Genomic DNA, 16071 nt, shown 5'->3' with positions numbered 1-16071 from the left:
CTAAGGGGAGATTATTCTTATCTACAACATAGAAAAGAAATCTGGGTAATATTTGGCATCATTGTAACCAGCCAGCATCCCACACCTGTCTTCTTACCCACTGAGGTTGGAGAGGGAGGCCTGCACTTCACTGCGTTTGGAGCGTGCCAGAGGCCTGCTAGGAGCAGTACTGGGCTGAGCAGTGGAGACGAGGGTGCCTAACAAGCTGACTGCACTAGGCTCTTGAATCAAGGACAACCAAATATTTTCCATGTACTCAAGGGCGATTCTGAAGGTCGGCACTTTTTTTCTGTGGGTTGTGTATGTGGAGTCAGTGACCCCAGGATTGGAAGAGAAAAGGAAGAAAAACTGTACCTCTGCTCACCATTTATAGACTTTTAGTGTAATGATTTGCAGTGCAAAATACTTACTATTAATATGGCATTTACATCAGTGTTGTAAGTTGTCTTTAGTTGAGTTAAAGAATGTAGAGGAAGTGCATAGGTTCTGTGCACACAGTACACTGTTTTATATTCAAGAAAACTGAACATCTCTGAAGTGTGGTGTCTTTAGGGGTTGAACCCAGGGCCTTGCATGTGGTAGTCAAGTGCTCTCCCATGGAGCCACGTGTTCCCACTTGACAGCTGCATTTGTTTTATAGCAGATACTCAATATATATGTGGAAATTGAATAAATGTTTATCTTTTAAAATCTTAGTGCTTTCTGCCAATTAAAAATTATTTTTGATTGATTTACTTTTTTGTTAATGAGTGTTTTTCCTGCATGTAAGTCCACTGTGTGTGTGTGTGTGTGTGTGTGCGTGTGTGTATGTGTGCACACATGCACACGTGTCCAATACCTGCAGAGGCCAGAGGGGGCTACTGAATTCCCTGAAACTGGAGTTATGGACTGTTATTAGTTGCCATGTAGTTTCTGGGAACTGAACCCGGGTCCTCTGCAGGAGCCATCAGCTCCTCTTAGCCATCTTTTCAGCTTCCAGACATGTTTTTAAATGTACATTCATTCTAGAAGAACTTTGGCTTAAAAATCTGTATTTTCTTTATAGTAAGGCCCAGTATGAGACAATCCCACAGTTATTACCTATTGACTTATATTATGATCTGGAACCATTTTAATTATACAATATTAGAGTAATTAAAAAATAATATTACACTTGCCTATTATTCTGCCTAAAATAATTTAAACTATATTAAAGAAGGGCAAAGCTTTTTCAATGTTTATCTACCAGTCACTTACCTTTTCACTTGGAACATTTGAATAATTCAGTGACCACTTAGTGAGTGAAGAATCTGAGTCATTCTATTTACTTGCCTGGTCAGAGGTTTTTATAATATTGAAAGATGGAATATTTGAATAGTTGTTTTTATTAAGTTTTAATATTTGGGTTTATCACCTTAAAAGTCCTTTTCTTTTTCTTCACTATTTATTTATTATTTATTCATTTATTTATTTATTTATAATTAATTAATTAATTAGGTCTTTTTGAGACAGTGTCTTCCTGTAGACCCAGCTGGCCTGGAACTTACTATGTAGACCAGACTGGTCTCTGACATACAGAGATCTGCCTGCCTCTGTCTCTGAGTGCTGGTACTAATGGTGTGTGCCACCATACCTGGCCCTTTAACTCTTTATTTTTATTTTATGTGTAAGATTGTTTTGCCTGCATCATTGTGAATGCAGTGCCTGTGGAGACCAGGAGAGGGCGTCAGATCATCTGGAACTGGAGTTACAGATGGCTGTTAGCTGCCATTTGGGTCCTGGGAATTGAACCCAGGTCCTCTACGAGAGCAGCCAGTGCTTTTTACCACTGAATCATCTCTATACCCTCCCCCCCAAGTTTTTTCTTATTCTGTGTTTACAAGTACTATTTTTTTTTGGTCTTTTTGAAGCAGGGTCTCCCTGTAGCCCCAGCTGTCCTAGAACTCACTATGTAGACCAGGCTGGCCTTGAACTCACACAGATCCGCCTGCCTCTGCCTCCCAAAAGCTGGGACTACAGGTGTGTGCCACCCCGCCCTGCTGGACAAGTACTAATTTTTATATTAGAAAATGCTGGAGGGATTTCTGTCATTGCTAGGCCGATGCCACAGAGCCTTTCTGCTAGTTCAAGAGGCAGACTGGGTTGAGTGGAATGTGGATTCCTAGTGGAGGGCTCTGGAAAGTGAGTTATAGCTTAGAGACATGAAGAGTGTCTGGCTGTTCTTTTTTTTTTTTGTTTAGGGGAGAGTGCGAACGCAATCCCCCACTACCACAAATTATGCAGTCGAGTTTCCTGCATTTGGGGAAATTGCAGGGGTCAGCACATCCGGAGTGCAATGGATGAGCCTCGCCCTGGGAAGACCACCTTCATGATCATGGTAACTCCCTTGACCGTTAAGTATCTTTTTAAAAAATATTATGCTGGGCCTGGTGGCCCACGCCTTTAATCCCAGCACTTGGGAGGCAGAGGCAGGTGGATCTTTGTGAGTTGGTCTACATAGTGAGTTCCAGGACAGCTGGGGCTACAAGGAGACACTGTCTCAAAAAAAAAAGACAAAATTATTTATTGCTCTTATTTTACATGTATGAGTGTACTACCTGCATACATGCAAGGGTACCTGTGTCGCACAATGTTCTCGGAAGTCAGAAGGGACGTTGGATTCCTTGGAACTAGAGTTTGGGCGGTTGTTAGCTGCCATGTGGGTGCTGGGAACAGAACCCAGGTCCTCTGCAAGAAGATAAAGAGCTTTTGACCACTGAGCCATCTCTCCAGCTTCTAGCTGTTCTTGATTCTGGGCTGGGAAGTTGGTGTTTTCTTAGAGTCTGAGATAGGCATTTTAGATTCTTGAAGATCTCAGGACCAAGACATTGTTAATTGAAATGGGCGTGGTGGCACCACCTTAAATTCCAGCACTCAGAAGGCAGGGGAAGGTGGGTCTACCATAGCATGTTCTAGGCCAGCTAGGGCTATATAGTGGTGGTGGCGGGGGAAGGACTTGTCAATTGATACAACATCCCATCTGTTTCAGAGATCTACTTCAGATAGAACAAACTAGAAACAGATGCTGTTTCCACCTCCCCATTTTTTCAAAAATTTTTATTTATTTTCCTAATTTTATGTGTGAGTGTATTGCCTGTATGTATGTAAGTGCACCTATGTCGTGCAGTGCCTGAGGAGGTCAGAAGAGGCCACCAGATCACCAGGAGCTGGAGTTACAGAAGGTTGTCAGCAGCCATGTGGGTGCTGGGAATGGAAGCCGGACCCTCTGCAAGAGAAGCTAGTGCTCTTCTCTCCAGCTCCCCCCGTCCCTTGAGGGTGATTGTGGGTACCTGTGTTTGTGATGATTTTGTGAATTTGCTTTCTGCGCCGTTTCTCTGCTTTTGACCTGATCTCTTGTTCTTTCAGCTTTTTTCTTGTTCTTTGTTTTTTTCTCCCTGACTTTTTTCCTGCTGGGGTGAAAGAATTTGCCAAGTCTTTTTGTTTGTAACTCTCCTGAGTGAACAGTGTTCAGATCCCAATCTTGATAGAGCTTGCTTGGGCCCTTCATAAAGATTCTTAAAGATTCATTAATTTTCTCTCTGTCTAAACCCCAAGAACAAAGACTCTATTTTGCTGTCCTTTCTCCAGAGCTGGAGGAGTGTGCTGGGTGCTAACAGTTATTCAGAAAGAAAATAGAAATGCTTTTTACTTTGCTGACAGAATATGTCTTGTGTTGTTTAGGGAGGGTCTTGGAGTTCCTTTGCTGTACAGAAAAATGCATGTGCTTTGGCTGGTATTTAAACCATCTAATGAAGAAGAGAGTCCTTTTTATTTGGTCTTTTTGAGACAGGGTCTCCCTGTAGCCCCAGCTGTCCTGGATTCACTGTGGAGACCAGGCTGGCCTTGAACTCAGAGATCCGCCTGCCTCTGGAGTGCTAGGATTAAAGGCGTATACTACCACGCCCAGCTTCCATAATAATTCTTAAGTATCATCAAATATGTATGAAACTGTCATCAATGACAAATTCTGATAACAATTACATCAGCTTAGTTTCTTTATTTAAAAACACAAAAATGTTTTAGCTAAAATTTCCCCATGTTTCCTGAGGCCTGAGGGGTGCGATGGTCTAGGGGAGAGAAACCCTAACCCAGTAACACAGTACCAGAATTGAACCCAGGTCCTCTGCAAGAGCAGTCAGTGCTCTTAACTGCTTAGTCCTTTAAAAGGGGTATTTTAAGCTGGGCGCACACCTTTAACCCTAGCACTTGGGAGGCAGAGGCAGGTGGATCTCTGTGAGTTCAAGGCCAGCCTGGTCTCCATAGTCAGTCCAAGACAGCTGGGGCTACAGGGAGACCCTGTCTCAAAAAGACCAAAAAAAAAGGGGGGGTGGTATTTTGGGAATACTGGAGGATTATAGTCTCTTTCTTTTCTAGAAAAATGAAGATACTTTTTCTTCAAGTAACAGAACCGTCAACTGAGAGTCACTGAAGCAGTAAGTGGTGTATGTTGCGCAAGTGGAAGCCCTAGAAGTTTGAGAGTGTGGGCACCGCACACAACAGTCCCATGTCCTTCCGCCCTTTCTGCTCCCCTTCCTCTTCCCTCCTCACTGGGCAAGAGACTAACCTTCTCATAAAGACTGAGCAAGTGTCTCTCCATTTATTATTGGTCCAGATTCACTCCAGGCTTCTGTCCTTTGACTCTTTGGCAAAGCTGATGAAATTACAGTGATTGGCTGGGACTAATCATCTTAAAATTTTTTTAATTGAATTTTTGTGTATTTCGTACATAAAATAATCTTTATACCCTTCCCCTTTGGTACCCTAATCATCTTAAATGAAATAAATTTGAAATTGACTATAACACTCAAAAAAATGCCATCCCATTTAACCTTTGTAGATTAACTTGTAAAGACTGCTGATTTCCTGAGCCCCAAGTTAGGATTTCCCAGAGTAATTAGGTTGATAATGAAGAGACTGCTGGATGAAATCAGCATTATATGATAATTACTTCATTAAGGAAATTATAACATTTATATTAAAAATGCAGCAAGTTTTTGTCTTTAAATTTAATAAATACGATATTCAACATTACTTTTGTTAAAAGAGCAGATAAGCAAAGATCAGTTGGAACTGTGACTCCCTCTTCAGTGTGTTGTAACTGATAGCAATGGGTGTGTTTCAGTTAATCAAACAGAAAGGGTCTTCTTTGTCAGAAGAGTAGAAAACTAGGGCAGCGAGGCTTATCTTAAAAAATAAGTCAACATAGAGGGCAGTGTGTGTCTGTCAGCCTAGCTTCCTAAGAGGTTTTTGCTTTACTTGAACATACAGTGATGGATTTTTTTTTTGTTTGTTTGGCCAAGTCTTCCTAGTAAATATTTAATTGGCAGCTTGGAAGCAGTTTGGTATTGTGTGAAAAGCACTAAGTTAGGAATTTAACCCAAATGCCTCTTCTGGTCCTGGCCAGAAGGACCTGTGACATCTAGTAAAACATCCCACCCTTTGGAGCCCTCCTTTATCTGTGAAAGAGTTCCCTTGGTTTTCTAAAAACATGTCTTGCTTTTCTTGGTTGAGACCATGCCTCTCCCAGGAAATGGGCTACACGCCTCTTTCCTCTAGTGGTGTAGCTCTGAAGTGGGGTAAGATGGGATGTGACCCGGAGCAGTGGAAGAAGGGTGTCTTAAAAAGTGAATCAAGTGTAGTTAGATGTGTGTTCTGCCCCCTGTGCATGCAGTGACGACAGCACGGGGCTTTCTGCTTGAAGTACACATCATTTAATTAGACAGGAAGTACTTGTAGGTGTCAGCACATTACATTTCTGTAGCCTCTCTGGTTCCCCATTAGTCAAATCTGAGCTTCTGATGACACCTGGCATCTGGAAAGACCAAGTTTGTAAACATCAGGCAGAATGCACTTTCCCTGGTCACCTGTAGCATAGTCCACAGACAGCTGGGGTTAGAGTGTGAAACTGGGCCGGAGTCCTCCACAGGCAGCCCTGAGGGAGCCAGCTAGTGCCCTGGAAGGTTGACCTGGTCCATGTAGGGGTTGCATGATTCGGGTTCACTGCATATGGTAGTAGATTTTCATGAAAGGAGACTATTTCTGCTTGAATAGCTTTGGTCATAGATACCAGTTAGATTTGTAAAACTTTTATTTTTAATTTTTATATATTAACAATTTACATTTGTGTATTACGTATATGCATACATACATAGTATGTATGTATGTATCTGGGAACACGAGTGCCACAGTCTGTATGTGGAAGACAGAGGACAATTTTGGGGCATCTCTTCTCTACCATGTCAGTTCTGGTGATTGAACTTAGGTCTTTTGGCTCAGTGGCAAGTGTCTTTACCTGCAGAACCATCTTGTTTGCCTCCTTAAGGTTTTATGGTCTCACGTAAGTCTGGAGATCAGAATCTAGGCTGATTGATTCCACAGGCTGAAATCTGCAACATGAGGGATCTGGAGATCCCTTCCGTCTTAGATTCTTGCAAGCTCCATGGCTGCAGTGTTGATGCAGCGGGAACAGTTCCAGGTGTCGTATGAGTGGTGATGACAGTCAGTCAGGCCTACTGCTCCTGTGCTTGTCCTTTTAGTAGAGGAAAGCCGTTCTCCAAAATTGCACCCTGCTCCTTAGCTCTGCTGGGTCCAGCCTCAGATCTTGATGACATCTACTAGAAAGGAGAACAGGGGTGTCAAGGCTCACCCGCCCTCCTTCTTAACCACTCTTGCTCTGAACAGTTGATTGACATTGGTGGGAATATTATTGTACTTAGAATTTAGTAAAATAAGCATGAGAACCAAGAAATTTTGGTAACAGGACAGATACTGCCTGCAATGAGGGAATTCACAGGTGCAGAGGAGGGAAACTGAAGGCCAGAGTTGTGGTCAAAGAAGCTTTTTACAGAAGAAAGAAAACCTCAGTTATTGCCTGAGGAGTGGGTAGAAATCAAGCAGGAATTAACCATGCAGCAGCACATCTTTCCACTGTTAAAGGAGTATGGAATCCAGCCGTTCTGGGCTCTTGGTTTTAAGAAAAGTTTTAAGACAAATAATTGGATTCAGTTCTCAGACTTAAGCTCCATTATAGCTGGAGCTATAACAAATAATGTTCAATATGACCCTTGTTTAAGAACAGTTATGTAATGTTAAAAGTGTTGTATCTTTTAATTTATATTTCAGAGAATATTTGCATTCAGTGTCTTAGTAGTCCTAGAGCATTTTAATGCTTTCTTTTTCTTAATGGTTATGGATGTATCACTTTTTACTCTTCTGTATTTAAATATTATTTTTTAAAAAATTTTATTATTTGTATGAGTGTATTGTCTGCATGTATAGAAGTGCACATGTGTCATGCAATGCCCGAGGAGATCAGAGAAGGTGTTGGATCCCCTGGAACTGGAGTTACAGACAGCTGTTAGGTGCTGTTGTGCTGGGATTTGAACCTGGTCCTCTGCGAGAGCAGCCAGTGCTCTCAACCGCTGAGCCATCTCTCCAGCCCCATTGTACTTGAATATTCTGTATTCCAAATAAAATTGATATTTTAAAAACCATTGTGTTCTGGGCTGGAGAGATGGCTCAGTGGTTAAGAACACTGGTTGTTCTTGCAGAAGACCCAGGTTCAAATCCCAGCACCCACATGGCAGCCAACAACTGCCCATAACTCCAGTTCCAGGGGATCCTACAGCCTCTTCTGTCTTCCATGGGCATTGCACGATACGGGTGCTCTTACCTACATGCAGGCAATACATGCATACACATAAAATAAAAATAAATAAATAAAATATTAAAAAAAAACCGTTGTGTGCTTGAAGTGTAAAGCACTTGTCTTTGATGTAAGTTTTAAGCACTGTTGCACTTGTGACTGTGCGTGACTCTAACCTCTTGCAGACAAAGCATTCATTCCTAACTTAATGCCTACCATGAGAAAGTGGATTTAGAACAAAAGCTGGGCTATCTTCAACAACTTCAGGAAGCACAGGTGGGCGGGGTATGGCCATGCACATGTCTAACCCAACACTCAGGCAGCTCAGACAGGAGGATTCTGGGTTCTAGACCAGCTTGGGGTACATGGCAAGACTTTGCCTCCAAAAAAGGGGAGTGTATACTTTGATGTAAGGCCAAGCAGTCGGCAATTATCTTAACTTGTGTTTTTTTTAGTCTACTTTGTTTGGGGTTTTGGTTGATTTAATTGGTGAATTTAGGTTAGAAGTTTTTTTTTTTTCCTCTTTTTTCCTCCTTGCCATCCAGAAGCGAGTTCCCATTTGTCTCTCTTTACTGTATCCTAAAGTCTTTACAGATGATACCATGTTTTCCAGAGAGAAAACTGGATTTTCTTACCCTGAATCCTTACTGTTCAAGACAGAGACATTGCATTTGGAGATTAATGTTTTTTCTTTTTCATGTTTCTTTTTTTAAAATTTTATTTATTATTTTTATTTTATGTGTATGTGTGTATTGCCTGCATGTAGGTAAGTGCACCCGTGTTGTGCAATGCCCGCAGAGGTCAGAAGAGTCTGTCGGATCCCCTGGTACTGGAGTTACAGACAGTTGTTAGCTGCCATGTGGGTGTTGGGATTCAAACCCGGGTCTTCTGCAAGAACAACCAGTGTTCTTAACCGCTGAGCCGTCTCTCCAGCCCCCTTTTTCATATTTCTTGGATAATTCATTGGCAAGTATATTCATACAGAGTGCTTGCAAGGATGATAAATTGTTTTCAAGTGACCCAGAAAAAGTATGGGTTTTGTAAAAAGCAGTTTTACAGATAAATACTTGACGAAATAAGAGTTTCTAAGGTACAATGATCACATTTTTATAATTGATTTTTTGACTTATGTGTATTAATTTTCTTTTCCTTTTTTAAATATGTATGAGTGTATTGCCTATATGTAAGGACATCTGTGTCATCTAGTGCCTGCAGAGGTCAGAAGAGGGCATTGGATTTCCCCCAGAAACTGGAGTTACAGAGGGTTAGTGGCCATGCGGGTGTTGGGAATTGAACTTGGGCCTTCTACAGGAGCAGCCAGTGTTCTTAAATGCTGAGCCATCTCTCCAGCCCCTGATTTTCTTTTGTTAAAAAACAGAATCTTAGCTAAAAATAATTACAATGGAAATATAAAATTCAGCAAATATGTATCCCTGTAAAAATTTTAAAATATATTTTTTGTGTGCATGTGTATGCATGAGTGGTACTCGTGTGCCATAGAACACACATGGGGATCAGAGGACAGCATAGGACACGTGGGGATCAGAGAACAGCATAGGACACGTGGGATCAGAGGACAGCATAGGACACGTGGGGATCAGAGGACAGCATAGGACATGTGGGGATCAGAGGACAGCATAGGACACGTGGGGAATCAGAGGACAGCATAGGACACGTGGGGATCAGAGGACAGCATAGGACACGTGGGGATCAGAGGACAGCTTGCTGGAATGTGCTGTTTGCTGCTATCAAGCAGGGACTGAACTCAGGTCATCAGGGTTGGTGGCAGGTACCTTTATCTGCTGAGCAACCTTGCTAGAGCAAAGCAGGTATGTTCTTTATAAAGTATAAAATGCCTTGTCACAAATTGTTACGATCACTTTCTTTTTTTTTTTTTTTTTTTTTTTTTTTTTGGTTTTTTTGAGACAGGGTCTCCCTGTAGCCCCAGCTGTCCTGGAACTCACTATGTAGACCAGGCTGGCCTTGAACTCACAGAGATCCGCCTGCCTCTGCCTCCTGAGTGCTAGGATTAAAGGCATTAGCCACCACGCTGGCCCTTGATCACTTTCTTTTGAGGGATAGAGTCTTTATTCCTGGCTAGCCTGAAACTTTCTATGTAACCCATGCTGACTCACCGTTTTAGCAATCCTCCATCTTCAGCTCCCGAGTGCTGGGATTATAGGTGTGAGCTATCCAGGGACACAGGAGCCTTTGGGAGACAGGCCATATTCAAGCTGCAGTGCTCTCTGCCTCTCAAAGTCTAGTGACTCTCATGAAAGCAGTCGTGAAGGTGCCCAGGCACTCAGAGGAGAGCAGACTGGATCCAAGTCTGCCTTTTCCTCTCCTCTCAGCAGCACAAATGTACATTCATTACCACCAAAATTTAGAAAACAAACGAGTTATTTAATGGTGTCTGAAGCCTTGTTGATCACAGTTCCTGTTAGCTGATCTGAAAAGTGTCAACTTAGTTATTTCTGAGGTGGTCAGAGGACCAGATGCAGTATTATTTCCCCCTAAACCAGTCACCAGGGATCTTCTCGCTAACTGAGACATACTGTTTACATTTAGCAGATTAAAAACCACTTTTAGGGGCTGGAGAGATGGCTCAGTGGTTAAGAACATTGGTTGCTCTTGCAGAAGACCTAGGTTCAAATCCCAGCACCCACATGATGGCTAACAACCGTCTGTAACTCCAGTTCTAGGGGATTCGACAGCCTCTTCTGTCCTCCATGAGCATTGCATGATACGGGTGCACTTACACGTAGGCATAACGGTGTCTCTACCCATGAACCATCTCAGTGGCCCATTGGGCCTCAGTTTTTTTTTTGGTCTTTTTGAGACAGGGTCTCCCTGTAGCTCCAGCTACCTGGAACTCACTCTGTAGACCAGACTGGCCTCGAACTCACAGAGAATCTGCCTGCCTCTGCCTCCCGAGTGCTGGGACTAAAGGCGTATGCCACCATGCCCGGCAATAAATAAAATATTTTAAAAAACACAACAAAACACTTTCATGGGCTCTGAGACACACATGGCAGTGCAGAGGGCTTCAGGAACAGCAACCACATGTGAGCTCTGTGACTCACACTGCGGTGGGGAAGGCATCAGTGACCACAGTTCTGGTCCTCTTCCCCTTTTTCTGGGAAATTTCTGGTTGTTTAGTTTTAATTAAAATATTGGTTTATTTTTAATGTCCATATTGCGAAATAAAACATTTTAAAGTCACAGGCTTGTATAGGCTAGCAAATCTTTTAAGTTCAACATCCTTGTAACTACTACTCAATTCAAGAAACAGCATTACCAGCCACTTGGAGAATGCTGTTTTACCATGGAAATCACTGCTTATTTTCACAGCCACAGGTGACTGCTATTTTAATTGGTTAATGATCAGTTCTTGGGGTTTCTATACCATTTTCTCCCGTTTTTCCTGATCAGTGTTTTGCATTTCTCTTACTCAGTTGGTTTCCTTCTTTTTTTTCCTTTCCTTATAATTTAGCTACCTGTGCACCGGGCCTTTGGACTTGGCTTTCCATGGACTTGTTTTGTGCACTGCATGTTTTTATAATAAGACCACGTTTCCACGAGGCTGGGCCTCCTTGAGCAGTGGAGGAGTTGCTGATGTTTCAGGTGCAGTGGGTTTATCATTGGGTGACTGTGTTCTGCCGGCCCCATAGAGGAGGTAATGCTGACAGACCTGTCCGTAAGAAATCCTCCTTTTGTGTTTGAGATGCGCAACTGTGGTCTCAGCGTATCGGCATCAGGAATTTTAGAATAGCATTCATATGACAGTAATGGTCTAGTTTGTTCATGTATGAAAATGCAAATAATATGGAGTCCTTGGCTTAATAGTTTTTGAGTCTAAAATGAGTTAGCATTGGCCCAGTGCAATGCTGGTTCTGCCTGTTCTTCTGCCCCCCCCATGTGTGTATACGCTGTGAATTAGTAGAATATATAGCTACTTAAAGGATATCATAACTGATCATTATTGGTAGACTTCAGAGAACATTCCCCAAGAGAAATGGAACTTTTATTTCAACCACCGATGTCATAGAAAAGAACCCTAAGAAAGATGGCATTTGAGTCAGATGTCATAGTGCATGCCTATAGTCCCCACTCTTGGGAGGCTAAGTCAGGGGGATTTGCTTTGAGTTCAAGGCCCACTAGGGCTATATAGTGAGTACCAGGTTTGCCAACACCACATACAAGACCTTCTGTCAACCAGAAAAAACTTTGAATAACCAAATGGATAAGTCATAAGATTATGTAGTTAAGTTAAGCCAAATATTTTCATCTTAATCATAGATATGTATCATATTGTAGGTGGTACTGGGTCTTGTGCCTGCTAGGTCAGCATTCTGCCGCTGAGCTACTGTCCTGGCCAGGCATATGTAATGCTTGACCCCAAGTGTTTCATGCCTTCTCTGTGGTGATTAATCAGCTGGCCTTGGCTGATTAGGTGAGAATTTCCTAGTTGCTGTAGGGCTGTGTGTTATTTTTCTCGAATACACATACACTGTGCATTACAGCTTTCCCCAGGGAGATAACAGTGAACCTAATAGAGGCACATTCTCAGTATGTTCTTTTCCAAAGCTAATTGGCACAGCCCGGCTCCCTTTCTGTGTGATTCTGCTGAGCTTTAGTTTCCTCCGCATAATTGATGGCAGTGATAATGAGGAAAACCTGGCTTAGTTATGCATTATGGCATAATTTGATTTGTTTAAGTCCTGTTGCTAAATGGCGAGTGCTCTCGTGGTTATTTCGGTTGGTAATTGGAATTGATGCTAGTGTGAGTTAGTCTACTGGCTGGCATTACAAAAAGAAAACTGACAATTTAACCACCCAGAGTGGATGCTGTTTTGCCCATTTACGTTGACAAGGACATTTTTATACAGAACACTGTGCAGTATTTCTGTCACTGAAACTGCTGTGCTCACTGGGGCTATAAGTAGACAGTAAGTCCAGAGGTCGCCTGCTCCAGGTGTGGTGATTGCTGCTGTTTATCCCCCACCCAATATTCCCATTTTAAAAAGTTGCATTTCCTTGCATGGCTTTGTGATGAATGCCATCTGAGTTACCTTAGTTAGACCTAAGCATCAGTTTATGGCTTCTCTGAAGATGTAATAGAAGTCAAAGGTTTTTGTCTTTGTCCAAGGAGAAATGAGACAAAATGGAGGGGTGGTTTAAACACTAAGAACATACTCCTTGATAGTGTAGTAATGCTTAAGAATTTTATTTGATTTATGAAAATGAGATTCATCATAAAATTCAAATGTAGATGTTGATGTATTTGTATGAACCAATGTATTTTTTTATATGACAGAATGCATGTTTATTGGGCCTTCTTCATGGAAGAATAAATGAGAAGTGGCTCTGACTGGAACACAGAGTTTCTCTATGGAGGGACCACGAGTGGCACCTGATCAACAGGAGCAGAAGTAGAGATTGCATTGCTTCTGCTATGGTTATATGCTTGCTTGGAGTCTTGGGATGAGCAGACATTTTACTGAGGAAGTGGGTTAGTACTAACACAAGCGACTCCTTGATATTACCATTTATCTTACTGAATTATGTAGACATTTTCCAAATAAAGCTTTAGGCTGATATTTGAGGCCCTCAACAGTATGACCTTAACCCTACTTTTCCAGCCTTACTAGAAGCAGGATGAACATAGTTGCATCCCAGTGACACTGGAGCACTAGGGGTGGAGAGATCATGAAGCTCAGGGTCCTCAGTTGGGAGGATCTTCCCCTTTAGAACCACATTTCATACTCTGCAGTCTGCTGGCATCTTGAGTTTTATACAGCCAGACCATGCATATCCCAACCCATCAGCATCTGGAGGTTCGTTGCCTGGTTCTGTGGAACTGGGCAGGGAAATGGCCATGCTGTGCCTCAGTTTCCTGATTTGTAAACCAGGCTGATGCTGGTGTCCCTTCCCAGGATTGTTAGATGACTGAATGGGATGATGGGCATAAACTATGCAGAAGAGCTTGGCACGTATTAGGCACTCTGAACAGATGTATTTTATCTCATTGGATTATCTGTATTTTTTCTCTTTTTTACATTTATTATCATTGTATGTGCGTGTGCATGTGTGTGTGCGTGTACGTGTACGTGAATAGGCCTACATGCTGAGGTCAGAGGACACCCTTCAGGAGGCAGTTCTTGCCGTCCACACTTGTTTCACGGCAGGGTCTCTTGTTTTTTGCTGCTACGCCCGCATGCTCCAGGTGAGCAGTTTGTGAGCGGCTGGTCACTTCTCCTCCCCTGCTTCCTATCTTGTCAGAGGAGCACTGAGATAGATACGCAACATTGTGTTCAGTTTCTTAATATAAGTTCCAGGAGTCTGCACTCAGATCGTATGGCTTGTGCCACAAGTGCTTTTTACCTACTGAGCCATCTCTCCGGCCTCAGAACAGCACTTACTGGAAGATTGATGTAAGCACAGTGAAGGAATTTGATTTTTTTTTTCAAAGGTTGAAATTCAACCCAAGGTCTGCTAAGTATATAAACAGTGAGTTACAGCCCCAGCCCAGATGCTGATTTCTTTCTGGATTTCATATGGCTATTTCATTAAGGCATAAGATACAGGATTATGTTTTAGCTTTACCAATTTTAATGACATTCCATGTTGGGGTTCTGAGATCATGCTCTAGTTGCCTTGGAATTGAATGTCCCTATACACTCCCAAATGTATCTGTTTGGATTGTCTTTTCAGATTTATGCGTCTTAGAGTAACTTTACTTCAAGTTATCTGCACCTCATGGCTTAGCTGTCCAAGCTGGGACACAGTGTCTTATTGGTTTACAGTTGCAGGCATGTCAAGTGTTTCCTCCTCAGCTGGTTCCAGAGTTAGGAAAGACATCATGGTAATTGAACTGTATCAAAAGCATGGGTCCTTAGTTGTTTTCTTTTATAATATCTACTTAGATGTATTTCCATATTTTACATGGCTACATGCATGCATATCAGCTCTCTCATTCCCTTACCTGAATAGCTAAAGTCAAAGCATCCTCCCCACAGAGTATAAGAGCTGTACTTGCTTGATACAGAAACAGGTGACTTGCCTACTTTCTGTTACTGTTATAAAGGAGAGTTTCACCTTATATAGCTATAAAAACCAGATATATAAGGAACTTTTTTTCTTGAAAGAAATTTTTAAAGAAATGAACATTATGAATATTTTTAAAAATTATTTTTATGTGTATGAGTGTTATGCCTGCATGTATGTAAGTGCGCCTGTGTCATCCAGTGCCTGCGGAGGCCAGAAGAGGGCATTGGAGCCCCTGGAACTGGAGTTATGGACGGTTGGTAGCTGTCTAGTGGGTGCTGGATTTGAACCTGGGTCCTCTGCAAGAGCAGCCAGTCTGAACAAATGTTTGCTATGCTTGATGTTCAGAAGAAATGGCTGCTTCATTTTTGCTTTCTGTGTCTCTCCAGTTAATGCTCTGTATAGTTCTGTACCACCGTTCTTCTTTGGCAGTGTTTCAAGAGTATATGAACCAGTGTATTACATTTTTATATTTATTAAAACTTAGCGTTTCATGGTCACCTATTTTAAGCTTTCTTAAGGTGCTTTTCCAAGCAGCGTTCATATTTGGAAGGATGAAACTTAAAAAAAAAATCTGTGCTAGGTACATTCTGCCCTTTATTAATGTGAACAAAGCTTACTAAAGAGAAAGAACATAAGGGGAATGTTTAGAACAGGAACATCCTGAGAATTTGCATTAAAGCCTCCACTGGGTCATCTGGTCATATGTAAGGTGGCATTAACATCCTGTGACTGGGCTAGGCATGGGGTTAGATTATGCTTTTGGTTTGACCTGCTATTTCATTTTATTAAAAAAATTTTAAAAAAATGTGTGAGTATATTGCCTGCATGTATGTGAGTGCACCTGTGTTGTGCAATGTCATGGAGGTTAGAAGAGGGCTTTGGATTCTCCTGGAACTGGAGTTAAGGATGGTTCGTAGCCTCCATGTGTGTGCTTGGATTTGAACCTGGGTCCTCTGCAAGAGCAGTCAGTGCTCTTAACCGCTGAGCCATCCCTCCAGCCCCTAGACCATTTTAAACCCAAATTCACTACCTGCTTGAAACAGTGCTTAATAAATTATTAAATCAAGCAAATCCGAGGGCCTGGAGAGATGCTTTCCAGAAATTCTCTGTGGTATCGTGAAAGTTCTCAGAAAGCACAGTGTTACCTTCCTTATAGAAGTTGACAGTGGAAATGGAAAAATGTTTTCGTTTGATAATGTATTTCACACTTAGACAAGAAAAGTATTTGGGTGCTGTGACATGCTTAGTACTGATGAAGCAAAACTGCATGGCAGAGGGGGACACTTTTCCTTAGATGTGTTCTGCAAGCTCCTGAACTTGAAATTTTTTTTTTTTTTTTTTTTTTGTTTTTTTTGGAT

The 16071-nt window shown here is 42.0% G+C and overlaps 1 protein-coding gene and 1 non-coding gene across 2 annotated transcripts in view; one reads left to right on the top strand and one right to left on the bottom strand.

Annotated features, from left to right (window-relative positions):
• Cdkal1 (CDK5 regulatory subunit associated protein 1 like 1) overlaps nucleotides 1-16071 on the top strand; it is a 651069-nt gene that overhangs the window by 124706 nt on the left and 510292 nt on the right. The window lies entirely within an intron of this gene.
• Nucleotides 2217-2380, bottom strand: LOC115069183. Its single transcript, XR_003848463.1, has one exon. It is a non-coding gene; the product is annotated as a U1 spliceosomal RNA (small nuclear RNA).

Source organism: Nannospalax galili, unplaced genomic scaffold, assembly GCF_000622305.1.
Source record: "Nannospalax galili isolate Female #2095 unplaced genomic scaffold, S.galili_v1.0 scaffold412, whole genome shotgun sequence".
In the NCBI taxonomy this organism is placed as follows: Eukaryota; Metazoa; Chordata; class Mammalia; order Rodentia; family Spalacidae; genus Nannospalax; species Nannospalax galili.
Note: the sequence above shows the minus strand (reverse complement) of the source record. Positions and strands in the feature narration are given on the sequence as shown.